The sequence below is a fragment of the Bidens hawaiensis genome, unplaced genomic scaffold, assembly GCF_021521415.1.
Source record: "Bidens hawaiensis isolate Kalapana, Puna unplaced genomic scaffold, B.hawaiensis_p1.1 tig00022502_1, whole genome shotgun sequence".
Taxonomy (NCBI): Eukaryota; Viridiplantae; Streptophyta; class Magnoliopsida; order Asterales; family Asteraceae; genus Bidens; species Bidens hawaiensis.
Window position 1 is genome coordinate 83,699 of NW_027493501.1, and position 11,128 is coordinate 94,826.

The window sequence follows — 11,128 nt, forward strand, 5'->3', positions numbered from 1 at the left end:
TTCTTTCAATAAATATTCGTGGTATTAGGGTCTGTGGGAAACCAGGGTGGATCAAAGAGATAAAAGAAAGCAACGGGGTGGGTATTTTTGGCTATGCAAGAAACCAAGGCAGGAAATTTACAGGATTTTGATTAGGGTACATATTGGGGTCGTGAGTCTTTTAAGTTTGATTCAGTGGAACCCACGGGTCGTTCAGGTGGTTCAGTTTCGTTATGGGACCCTAAACTTTTTTCGGTTAAGAATGTGGTTAAAAATAGGAGATTTTTATTACTTCTGGTGAGATAAAGAAGAGAATGCTCTTCTGAACCTTGTCAATATTTATGCACCTCAGAAAAGTTGTGAAAATGGGATGAGTTAGGTTGGGTATTAAGGACTAAAAATGGTATGTGTGTCTTGTTGGGCGATTTTAACTCTGTTAGGTACCAAGAAGAAAGGAAGAATACTATGTTTAATCTTTCGGACGCTACAGACTTTAATGATTTCATTGAAGAAGCGAGGATGAGGGAATATGTGATGAGAGGTAAAAGCTTTACTTTTCTAGAAAGAAGAGGCAAAGATAGCAAGATGAGAAAGATAGATAGATTCCTGGTTTGAAGTAATTTTTTTTCACAAAAGGCCAGACGCCAGTCTCAGTAGAGGATTTTCAGAGCACACTCCTCTTCTTTTAATTACTAAATGTTCTAATTTTGGGCCTAAACCATTTCGGTGGTTTAACTCTTGGGAGGACAGGGATGGGTGTGATTTGATTGTGAAACAGGTTCTTGGCCGAAATGATTTGATGGGTGCTCCGGATAAGGTTCTCAATTGCAAATTCAAATTGCTTCGTGATAATCTTAGAGCTTGGAGGGATGACTGGAAGATCAAAGATGAGGGTGTGTTGAGAAGTTTAAAAGTTGACCTAGAGAACATTGAGAAGGAAATGGAAGGTAGAGAATTGGAGGAACACGAATGGTGGGTCTGGGAAGAAGGTAAGAAAGAGTTAGAGGAGCTAGAATAGAAAAAAATGAAGGACCTTAGACAGAAGTCTAGGGTGAATTGGGCTATGTTCGAGGATGATAATACAACGTTCTATCACGGTTACTAGTGAAGAGAGAGATTTTTAGACATTTTATAGACCATTTCTCAAAGCCACACCAAAGGAGACCATTTCTTGTTTGTGAGAATGTCAAAAAGGTTCCCACAGATAAGATTGATCCTCTTACTAGTAGATTTTCTAAAGAAGAGATAAAGGCAGCAGTTTTTTATTGCGGGCCTGATAAAGCTCCTGGTCCCGATGGTTTTAATTTTCAGTTTGTGAAGGTATTGGGCCTTATTGGAAGAGGATTTTGTGAAGATTTTTGATTGTTTTTTGAGACCGGAATGATAAACAAGGGGTGTAGCTCAGCCTTCATTACTTTAATTCCCAAAGTAGATAACCCGGTTCATCTCAAGGATTATCGACCTATCACCTTAATAGGTAGTATAAGTAAATCTCTAAACTTTTGGCCGAAAGACTTAAGAAGGTTCTTCATATAGTGATCTCGGAGACTCAATCGGCGTTCCTAAAACATAAAACGATTCTTGATGGGCCTCTCATGGTAAACGAAGTCATAGCTTGGCTTACGAAAAAGAGGATGAAAGCCTTTCTTCTTAAAATAGATTTCGAAAAGCCTATGATAACGTTAATTGGCTTTTTTTGTTATCTATCTTGGAGCAAATGGGGTTTCCGGAGAGATGGAGAGTATGGATTAGAACGTGGTTTGTTTGGTGAGAATTTTGAGGGTTTTTGATGTATGTTTGGGCCTAAAAATAAACTTGACTAAATCAAGTTTTTTTGGTATTGGACAAGAAGAAGAGTAGATTGCTAATACAACCTTTGTGATGGGTTGTAGAAGAGGAGAGATTCCACTTGACTATCTAGGCATAAAGGTTGGTGCTAATATGCATAGATGTGGAAATTGGAAGAAAGTTATTGACTTGTTCGAGAAGCGACTTTCGGATTGGAAAGCGAAAACACTCTCCATCGAAGGTCGGGTTACCTTAATCAAGGCGGTCTTAGCTAGTATCCCCATTTATTACTTTTCTCTTTACAAAGCTCCCACAGCTATTATTCTTGGTTTGGAAAAATTAATGAAAAGATTTCTTTGGTCCGGGAATTCGGAAAATCAAAAGATTCATTGGGTCTCATGGGATCACATTACTTTGAGCAAGAAGGTGGGCAGTCTAGGCGTCCCGAGGTTAAAGGAGGTAAACGAGGCATTACTTTTCAAATGGGTTGTTTGTTTTAGAAAAAGAATATGGTACCTTATGGACGAAGGTGATTTTAGGCTGCCACAGGTCTCGATCCAGATTATATTCTTTGTCGGTTAATGCCCAGCTTTGTGCTTCCTGGAAGAGTATAGCTAAGGTTATTGATGGGTTATTAGTTGAAGATCGGCCGCTTAATCTGAATATGGTGGCGCTGTTGGGAATGGGGAGTCTATTAGATTTTGGCACGACAATTGGCTTGTCGGTATGCCATTGAGATATAAATGGCCGAACCTCTATATTATGGAAAAGAAGAATTTCTGCTTGGTTGTAGAAAGACTGCAGCGAAAGAGACATAGTTGGCGTTTTGAAAGGTGCAACTTTATGGGTCCGTTAGATGAAAATTATACTCGGGAGCTGACAGAATTACAAGAGGCTATCACGGGTCTGCAATTACGGAATGGAGTTAAGGATCAGTGGACTTGGTCCAACCGAGAAGTTGACTGTTTTAGCGTCAAAGCTGTGAGACAACTTCTGCAGAAAAATCATCACATTGGTTCAGTGTTTGTGCCGAGATGGGTGAACTAGATTCCTTTGAAATGCATGATTTTAGCTTGGAGCGCAGCCATGGATTGGCTTCCAGTTAAAACCGAGTTGATTAAAAGACACATTCAGGTTGGTTCAACGCAATGTTCTTTATGCGAGTGGGGTGAAGAGTCGATGGATCATCTTTTTTCGAGTTGTATAGTCTCCCATAAGGTTTGGAATGCCATTGGTTTCTGGTGCGGTTTAAATCCCATTTTTGCCTTTGATGTTCGAGACCTTCTGGAAGCGCATAAAATGGTGACATGTAACAAGTGGAGGAAAACCTTGGTTCATGGGATTATCATTATTACTTGTTGGTGTATCTGGCGTGTGAGGAACGAAAAGATCTTCAAAGATACGAGGACGTCCAATAGAATTGTTATCTATAATATTAAAAGTTTATCCTTTTTTGGTGTCAAAATAGAACAAAGTTTAAGGTCTTGTCTTTGGTCGAATGGTGTAAATCTCCTTTGTACATGTTGTAATTTCCCGACGGTCCTCGCTTTGGGGTCCTAGTCGGGTGTGGTGAATGAAGTTTAATTTTCAAAAAAGAAAAAAAGTTAAAGCGCATATTAACACCATGCAGATAATAGATAAAAGCCATCAACTAATCAAGCATTTCACTAATATGTTACGATTTAACTAGCATTTAAATAAAAAAGAAGAAAAAATTGATTGGCGCATTGAGATGGGCCCCATTCTTCAAAGAACATTTGGGGTGCTCACATGTTAACTGGATAAGACCCCCCCCCCCCTCATGCGGCGCGGCTGTGCCCTCTTTCACTTGGCCGGCGTTAAAATTGTTGATGCGGCTGATAATGCCGCCACAACCCATCCACAATGTTCAGCCTAACAAAAGTTGGATACTTGGATGAGACAATGGAAAAATATATTTATTTAATTTCATATAAATTTTAATGTAAAGACATGTGTAACGGTGGATGAGTAGCATCAAACCAAGTCACCAATTAATGCTGCCAACACCACTACACCATCGCCACATAGGGGTATCAATGACCTCTCGGAAACGTGTGGTTTTTAAACATTAACGATGTAATGAAGTGATGAACAGATAAAGCAAGGGCAGACCTAGCATATAGCTAGGGGTAGCCTCTTGTCACACCCCAACCTAAGGCAGAAATGCCGGGGCATGATCCGATTGCTCACATCTCGAAGATACTATCATAAATATAAATGACAATATCTAATTAATTATTTTGTTCAAATAATACACACAATAATCAAATACAACCAAATGATTCAAATAAGTAAATACAAAAAGTCTAAATCCATGTATGTCTTCATTATAATCCTAAGGTCTTTCTAAGTGTCCATTCTTCAACTCAGGCAACCTGCATATGCGTAGAAAATGGAGTTTTGTCAACAAACATGTTGAGTGAGATGATCACCAATTTTAACACAACAAATAGTTGTATAATAAATAAATAATAAATGATAAGTGTTAAATGCGTAAACCAATCTATGTGGTAATAATCAGTCAAACCTTAACAAACCAAAACCAAGTTGTACTCGTGTGCCAATGAATCGTTGCCAAGCAAATCGGGCATTGATTACGATGACTAAATTGTCAGTTGACCTTCGTCAAGCGAATCAGGCTCCAGTTACTAAGACGGTCGTATGATCATACTAATGAGAACCCTCTACAAGGGGATATGTTGGACCTCTCCGAACGTTATCAAGTAAACAATTAAACATGTAGCAATTAGCAAATAGCATTCAACTAATATTCACACAATAATTATGTTTGCGATTTTGAGTATATATATAGAATAAAAAATATGAGTAAGTACGCATATGTCCCCAAAACATTTGAAAACAGTGTATAAAAAGGGGAATGATCAAACTCACCTTAGATTAAAGGCAAATGAGTATAATTAAGACTAAATGAGTCAACGGATAAGCAAGTCGTCCAATACGCGTCAAACGAGATAAATGATCAGAACCTAAAACTTTGTGATATGAAACTATAAATAAAAACAAGCTTAATGCCACCGGAATCAATCCAAACAGATGAGTAGAACTCTAGTTATGTTGAATTAAACGTTTAAGCGAGCTGGTACTGACCAGAATCCGAACAGCGATTCGGAAGTTGGGTTTTGGGTAGTAGCCTTAAAATTACGTTACGAGAATAAAAGTCTTCTGGATCGAACATTGAATCCGACCAGAAACATGAGAAAAAGTAAAGTCAAACTTGTTGACCGTTTTGCCTTTTAGCGGGTTTTAAGCGAATTGACCAGTCAACACCCTTCAATCATCGAAATTTATTGAAGAATATTGACTAGGGAATATGTATGAACAATTTTACAGTTTACAATTTACCCGGAAAGTGAAAGGAATGATGAGAAACGAAAGTCAAAGGTCCTTGAGTTTGCAGAGTTAATGAACAAGTCTTGAATCTTTAACGAATATGCAAAAACCGAAGGGTTGAAGGATGAACAGAGGTAAGGGATGGCTGGAGGATGTTCTTTAGTGTTTCTTTAAAGTTTACAGCAGATGTTTAATGGTTGTTTATATAGAAAAACATAAAACGAACTAATTATGGGCTTTTGGCCCGTTTAAGCAAGTAAATATGAATTTAATAGAAGAATCACTGAAATAATCGAAAAGATTCACTCTTGATCATTAAGAAACGACTTGAGGGTTATATTTTAGTTGTATGATGATTACTTGGACCTTAATTCTCTCTAATATGCCTAAAATAATCGATTTCATATCATAAACGAGTTATAAAACGAAATCAAGTTACGATTCTGGTGCAGGGGGTTCCCCACGTTGCGCGCCCAGCTAAGGGCAGTCCAACGCACGATGCTTCGGGCCTAGTGTGGTCTGATTTTCATTTTTGACATAAATGGTCCATGTGGTTTGGTATTTGGTCATTTATTGAACCTTTTGTGTTATAAATAAGAAATAAACATTATCTAAAGGTTGAGGGGTAAAATATGAACATTAGAAACTTAAATATTTGATTCTTGATTAATAATAATAATAATCTAAAACATTCCCGGGTCGGGTTATGAGTAAACGAATACGGTTTAGAAAATCCGAAATGTTACACCTCCGCTACCCCGCAACTTTTCGTCGGTGGTACAAATTTTATATGTTTTGGTCGGTTTTCATATTTCGCTACCCCTGAAAAAATATAACGTTACCCTTGTTTGTTTAAAGCCCAACCAAATTAAAAGCCGAAACTAATTAAAGCCCAACCAAATTTAAGCACAAACTAAATAAAACCATTTGTTTGTTTTTCCTTTATGCTTAAGCGCTTGTTTTAGGTCAGACATCAACATTCAATAAGCAAAGTTTCATTTAGTCGTGGCTTCCACCCCACACTGCCCCAACCCCTTGCATGCTACAACCGAGTAACCAACGTTCGGTGCTCCTTTAGTCTATCACTCCCTCGTCAACGATTTATTCTACTTGTTTATGTAAGGCCCCGTTCCCGGAAGCCCTACTTTGGCGTTGGATTTACTCATAAACACAGTTCTAAAATCAGAGTTAATTAAAAACTTTTCGCATAATACATAATATAAAACATTCTTACATAACATGAGTGCTTGTTTTAAACAAAATACATTAAGTCTTAAAAGGTAACGTAAACGACACGTGAATCTTCTTTTCTTCGATGCCAGTCTTCACTTTGTTGCCACATGTCTTTCCTCAAGCAACCCGTCGCATCCTATTCACCTACGTGCATACTAATAGTCAGCTACGCTGAGTGAGTTCTAGTTTAACAGTTTACAGGGATTATTCTTACACATTCTTTCATTTCCATACAAATATTATTTGTATTACTCTTACATTATGCTTACACATTCTTACAAACATACAATTATACATACATTCTTGCACATATATTATAAGGGTCTGCCACCCGACTTCTTGCACAGATATTATAAGGGTCTACCACCCGACTTCTTGCACCGTTATCGTAGAGTCGGCCACTCTATTCTTGCCCAGGTATTAGAAGGGCCTGCCACCCTGACTCTTATATTCTTGCCCAGGTATTAGAAGGGCCTGCCACCATGACTCTTACTTCACATTCCTTCTAGATTCTTACAAACATGTTAAGTTAAACAACTAACATATGCAAGTTCTAACCTCTTTCTTTCATTCTTACATTAATCAGTTGTGTTAATCACATAGTTATATATATCTTTCTTTCATTCTTGCATTAATCATTCACGTTAAGCGCATAAGTATATATGTTACTATTCTTACAACTATGCACACAGCCCCGAAACCATCTCAAAGAGAAATGGGGCTAGAACTCACCTGGAGACGATTTTTCTCACCGTCAATGGTAATGCCCTTCCTTAGCTGTGCACGGCTAACTGTACAATACATTACGCGCGTCAATTAACCATTACTACTACTTCTTACATCTAAGTTAATGAAACCCTCAACTAACAGGGGTCTGGGGGCAGCGCCCCTGGTAGCGGGGTCTAGGGGCGGCAGCCCCTAGCAGGGTCCAAGGGGCAGAGCCCCTGGCTAGGGTTGAGCTGCCAGGTTAGCTCGGAAAAAAATTTTATTTTCATTAACTGTCCTTTAACAAAAACGCATCAGAAAATTAATTTCATGAAATTTCGCATGGAAGAATTTCGCTTCGCATGACTTTTTCGCTTCGCATGGCTGTACGATGCGAAATTATTGATTTCGCTTCACATGGCTGTGCGATGCGAAATTCCTGTCTTTCGTCGTTTTTACCATTTTAAAGCCATTTTTCTCCTTGTTTCCTCCTTAGGACCCGATTTTACCGTTTTTATGGGTTTTGGGTCGTACCAACTTTGTGTACCCGTGTTTTATGAGGTCCGAACATCATCTTTTTGTCCTATATCTTATCCGTGAGGCTATGACTCACCAAGTTTATGTTTTTCTTACATCTTTCAACCCGATCTACTAAGATATCGATTTGCATATCGAACTCAACCACAAAACTTAAACTTGTTGGCTAAAACTCACCTTTGGCTTCGGGTTTGGTTCGGATCTAGACAACTCGAGGATCTGGACGTGATTCTTGTTGTTTGAAGACACTTGATCACCAAGATCTTCCTTACTTTAGCCCGGATTCAGATTCGGGTCTTGAAAGAGTATGTGTATGTTCTAGGGAGTGTGTGTGTGTTGTGGGAAGAAATGGTGAAGGGATGGGGGGATGGCCTTATATAGAGGGCTATGGACCCCACCACCCACTTCCTTCACCAATCCCAATCCTTATCCAAATATAAACACGCACACAATTAAACGAGCGATACACACGAAACAATAATTTTCTTTTATTTAGTAATCTCGTAATACGGATGTTATAGTTTAATTTAGGTATTTTTCCACTTAAAATTGTAATTGTTTATTTGTTTATATAAATTGTTAATTTGGAATTGTTTATGAACAATTAAATGATTTTTTTAATAGTGAACTTCTTTTAATTTTTGTTGTCTTAGGATTTGAACCCAAGACCTCCCCTCCAAACCCATGTGTTTTAAAGGCTTTGCTTTTGGTAATAGAGCACCACCCCATTTGTAACAATTGAGTGATTGATTATGGTTTGTTGGATATTCGGATAATATTTGAAAATTGTAATTGATTAGGGAATTAGGGCTTATGTGTAAATTGAAATTGATTATAGATTTATGGTTTAAATTTTATCCTTTCTAAAATTAGGGAACTTGGAAGATGAAACAACAAAGTCTTATTAGCAATCATTTTAAACGAAAATTAAAAGAAAATGATGATATTGGTCCAAAGGCAAGTTAAAAAAAACCATTGTACGAAATATCGTAAAAAAATTCAGTTATTTTACGAAATACGGTAAAAAATTTTCGTTTTCATTGTATAAAATACGGTAAAAAAAATTTTTTGAATGTTACCCCTAGGATTATGGTCTAGATCCGCCACTGAGTTAAAGTACGTTTTCAAAATAGTATTCTATGCATGAACATCTCAAGTACATATGATCAATGCATGAACTTTTAAAGAACCATAAGTATACTATGGTTCTTTCAAAGTTTCATGTAATATGAAAGAGTTATGCAATCTATGAAAGAGTCATGCAATCTAGTATGAAAGTATATTTAATGTGTTGATGAAACTTTGAAAGAACCATGTAATATAGTATGAAAGTATATTTAATGTTTGTCTAAAAGAACCTTAGAGCATTCATAACAGACACTCCAAAAAATGTGAGTGTGTTGTTCATATTATATAGAGTGGTTGTGAGCAATGTTTAACCGGTTTTTTACGCAACTGGATTAGACCAAAAATGGTACAACCGATTGAACCAGATTATACCAGGAGTTTCAACCGGGTTAAATAGTCATGCAATCTAGTATGAAAGTATATTTAACGTGTTGATGAAACTTTGAAAGAACCATGTAATATAGTATGAAAGTATATTTAATGTTTGTCTAAAAGAACCTTAGAGCATTCACAATAGACACTCCATGAAATGTGAGTGTGCTGTTCATATTATATAGGGTGGTTGTGAGCAATGTTTAACCGGTTTTTTACGCAACTAAATTAGACCAAAAATGGTATAACCGATTGAACAAGATTATACCAGGAGTTTCAACTGGGTTAAATAGTTTACCCTATAATTTCATATAAATGCAACTTCAACTCAAAAAATTACCCAAAGTACATGATTCTATGATAATTAAGCAATAATCTAAAAGTTAATCCATAATATAAAAAAAAACAATCCAAAAGCACTCTATTTGCAACAACGTTTTTGAAGCTTCAATAATAGTTTATTCTACTGTGTCTTCACTCATAAGCATAAATAGCAAGTCTTAAAATCATCGGTTAGCAGGAAGACATGAATGAGAATCGTCTTCGGTTATATTCGTTAGGGTAAAAGATTTTTTGTAAATACGGGCCACAAATTATAAAAATCTCTTAGGCGAAAATCGGTTAATGGTTTAAACCGGTAATTTAGAAAAAACTGTCAGTACGAAGATTTAGTAAATCGTTCTATAATACCGGGCTGAAAATATCGGGCCCTGTATAAAATCCGGTATTACCGGTTCAACCAACCAATATAAACCGGTTTTTTTTTTAAATATTGGTTGTGAGTTAATGAGAGATAAAATATTACTATTCATGAGTGAATTTGGAGAGACAATTCACTATATATAATTTTTTTTAATATTTTTTGAAAGTGGTTATACATATGATCGATGCATGAACTTTTAATTAAAGAACCATAAGTATGTATTGATGAAACTATGAAAGAACCATGCAATGTATTATGAAAGTATATTTAATGTTTGTGTGAAAAGCACCTTAGAGAATTCACAATAGATACTCCATAATATGTGTGTCACACCCCAATCTACGACGGAACATGCCGGGACGCGACATAATTTGTATCATAGCTCAAAAGACATAAATAAATTACACGTGTCAATATCTAAATTATTTATTTCATAAAACAACCAAATACAAAAAAACATAACATTGTCCCAAAGGAAATAACATTACAATCAAAGACTTAAAAATAAAGTTTTTCTTTATTCATCATGGCAACCTAAGGTATAATCTAAACTTCATCACTTGCTTTATCCAAAATAGCTATATGCGTCATGTGTGAAAATATATAGTTTGTCAACAAAAAGTTGAACAAGTAATCACGGTTTTTGTACATAATAATATTGAAAAATGATAATTCCTTGTGATAAACATGAATCACTACAACTAGCATAACAATAATATAAAAGGTCCATTTCCCTCGTCCCAACGGGTGGAGTTACTCCGGCAATGTATGATCATACTAATGAGGATGAGGATGAGGATGAGATACCAAAAACCATAACTCAACATAAACACATGTCATATGCACACGTATCAACTAATTGAGCAATTGCATATCTACGCATATAATGGAATTGTAGTGAAAATTATAATCTATTTTAATTTGTAAACGCATAACACTCTCAAAATGTTAGACGGTAAAAGGGGGGGGGTGTGAATTGCTCATCTCATCGAGTGGAAATAGTGATGAGACGGCGGTAAAAAGTTAAGATAGTGACGGTCGAGCTCCTCAGGATACCTCAACAAAAATTCCTAATTGTTAAGATAATACTAATTAATTAAAGATGAAATAATTATAATCAGGACTTGAGACGGATTTAAGATTTGATAGGGTTTAGGTAAAATTTTAATTAAAATATTATTAATTTAATTATCATTATTATTATTATTATAAATTTTAAGTTTTGATAAATTAAATATTAATTATTGACAAATAAACAAATATTATGTATAATAATGTATATTAACGAAAATGTTAAACGAAAATTTATTT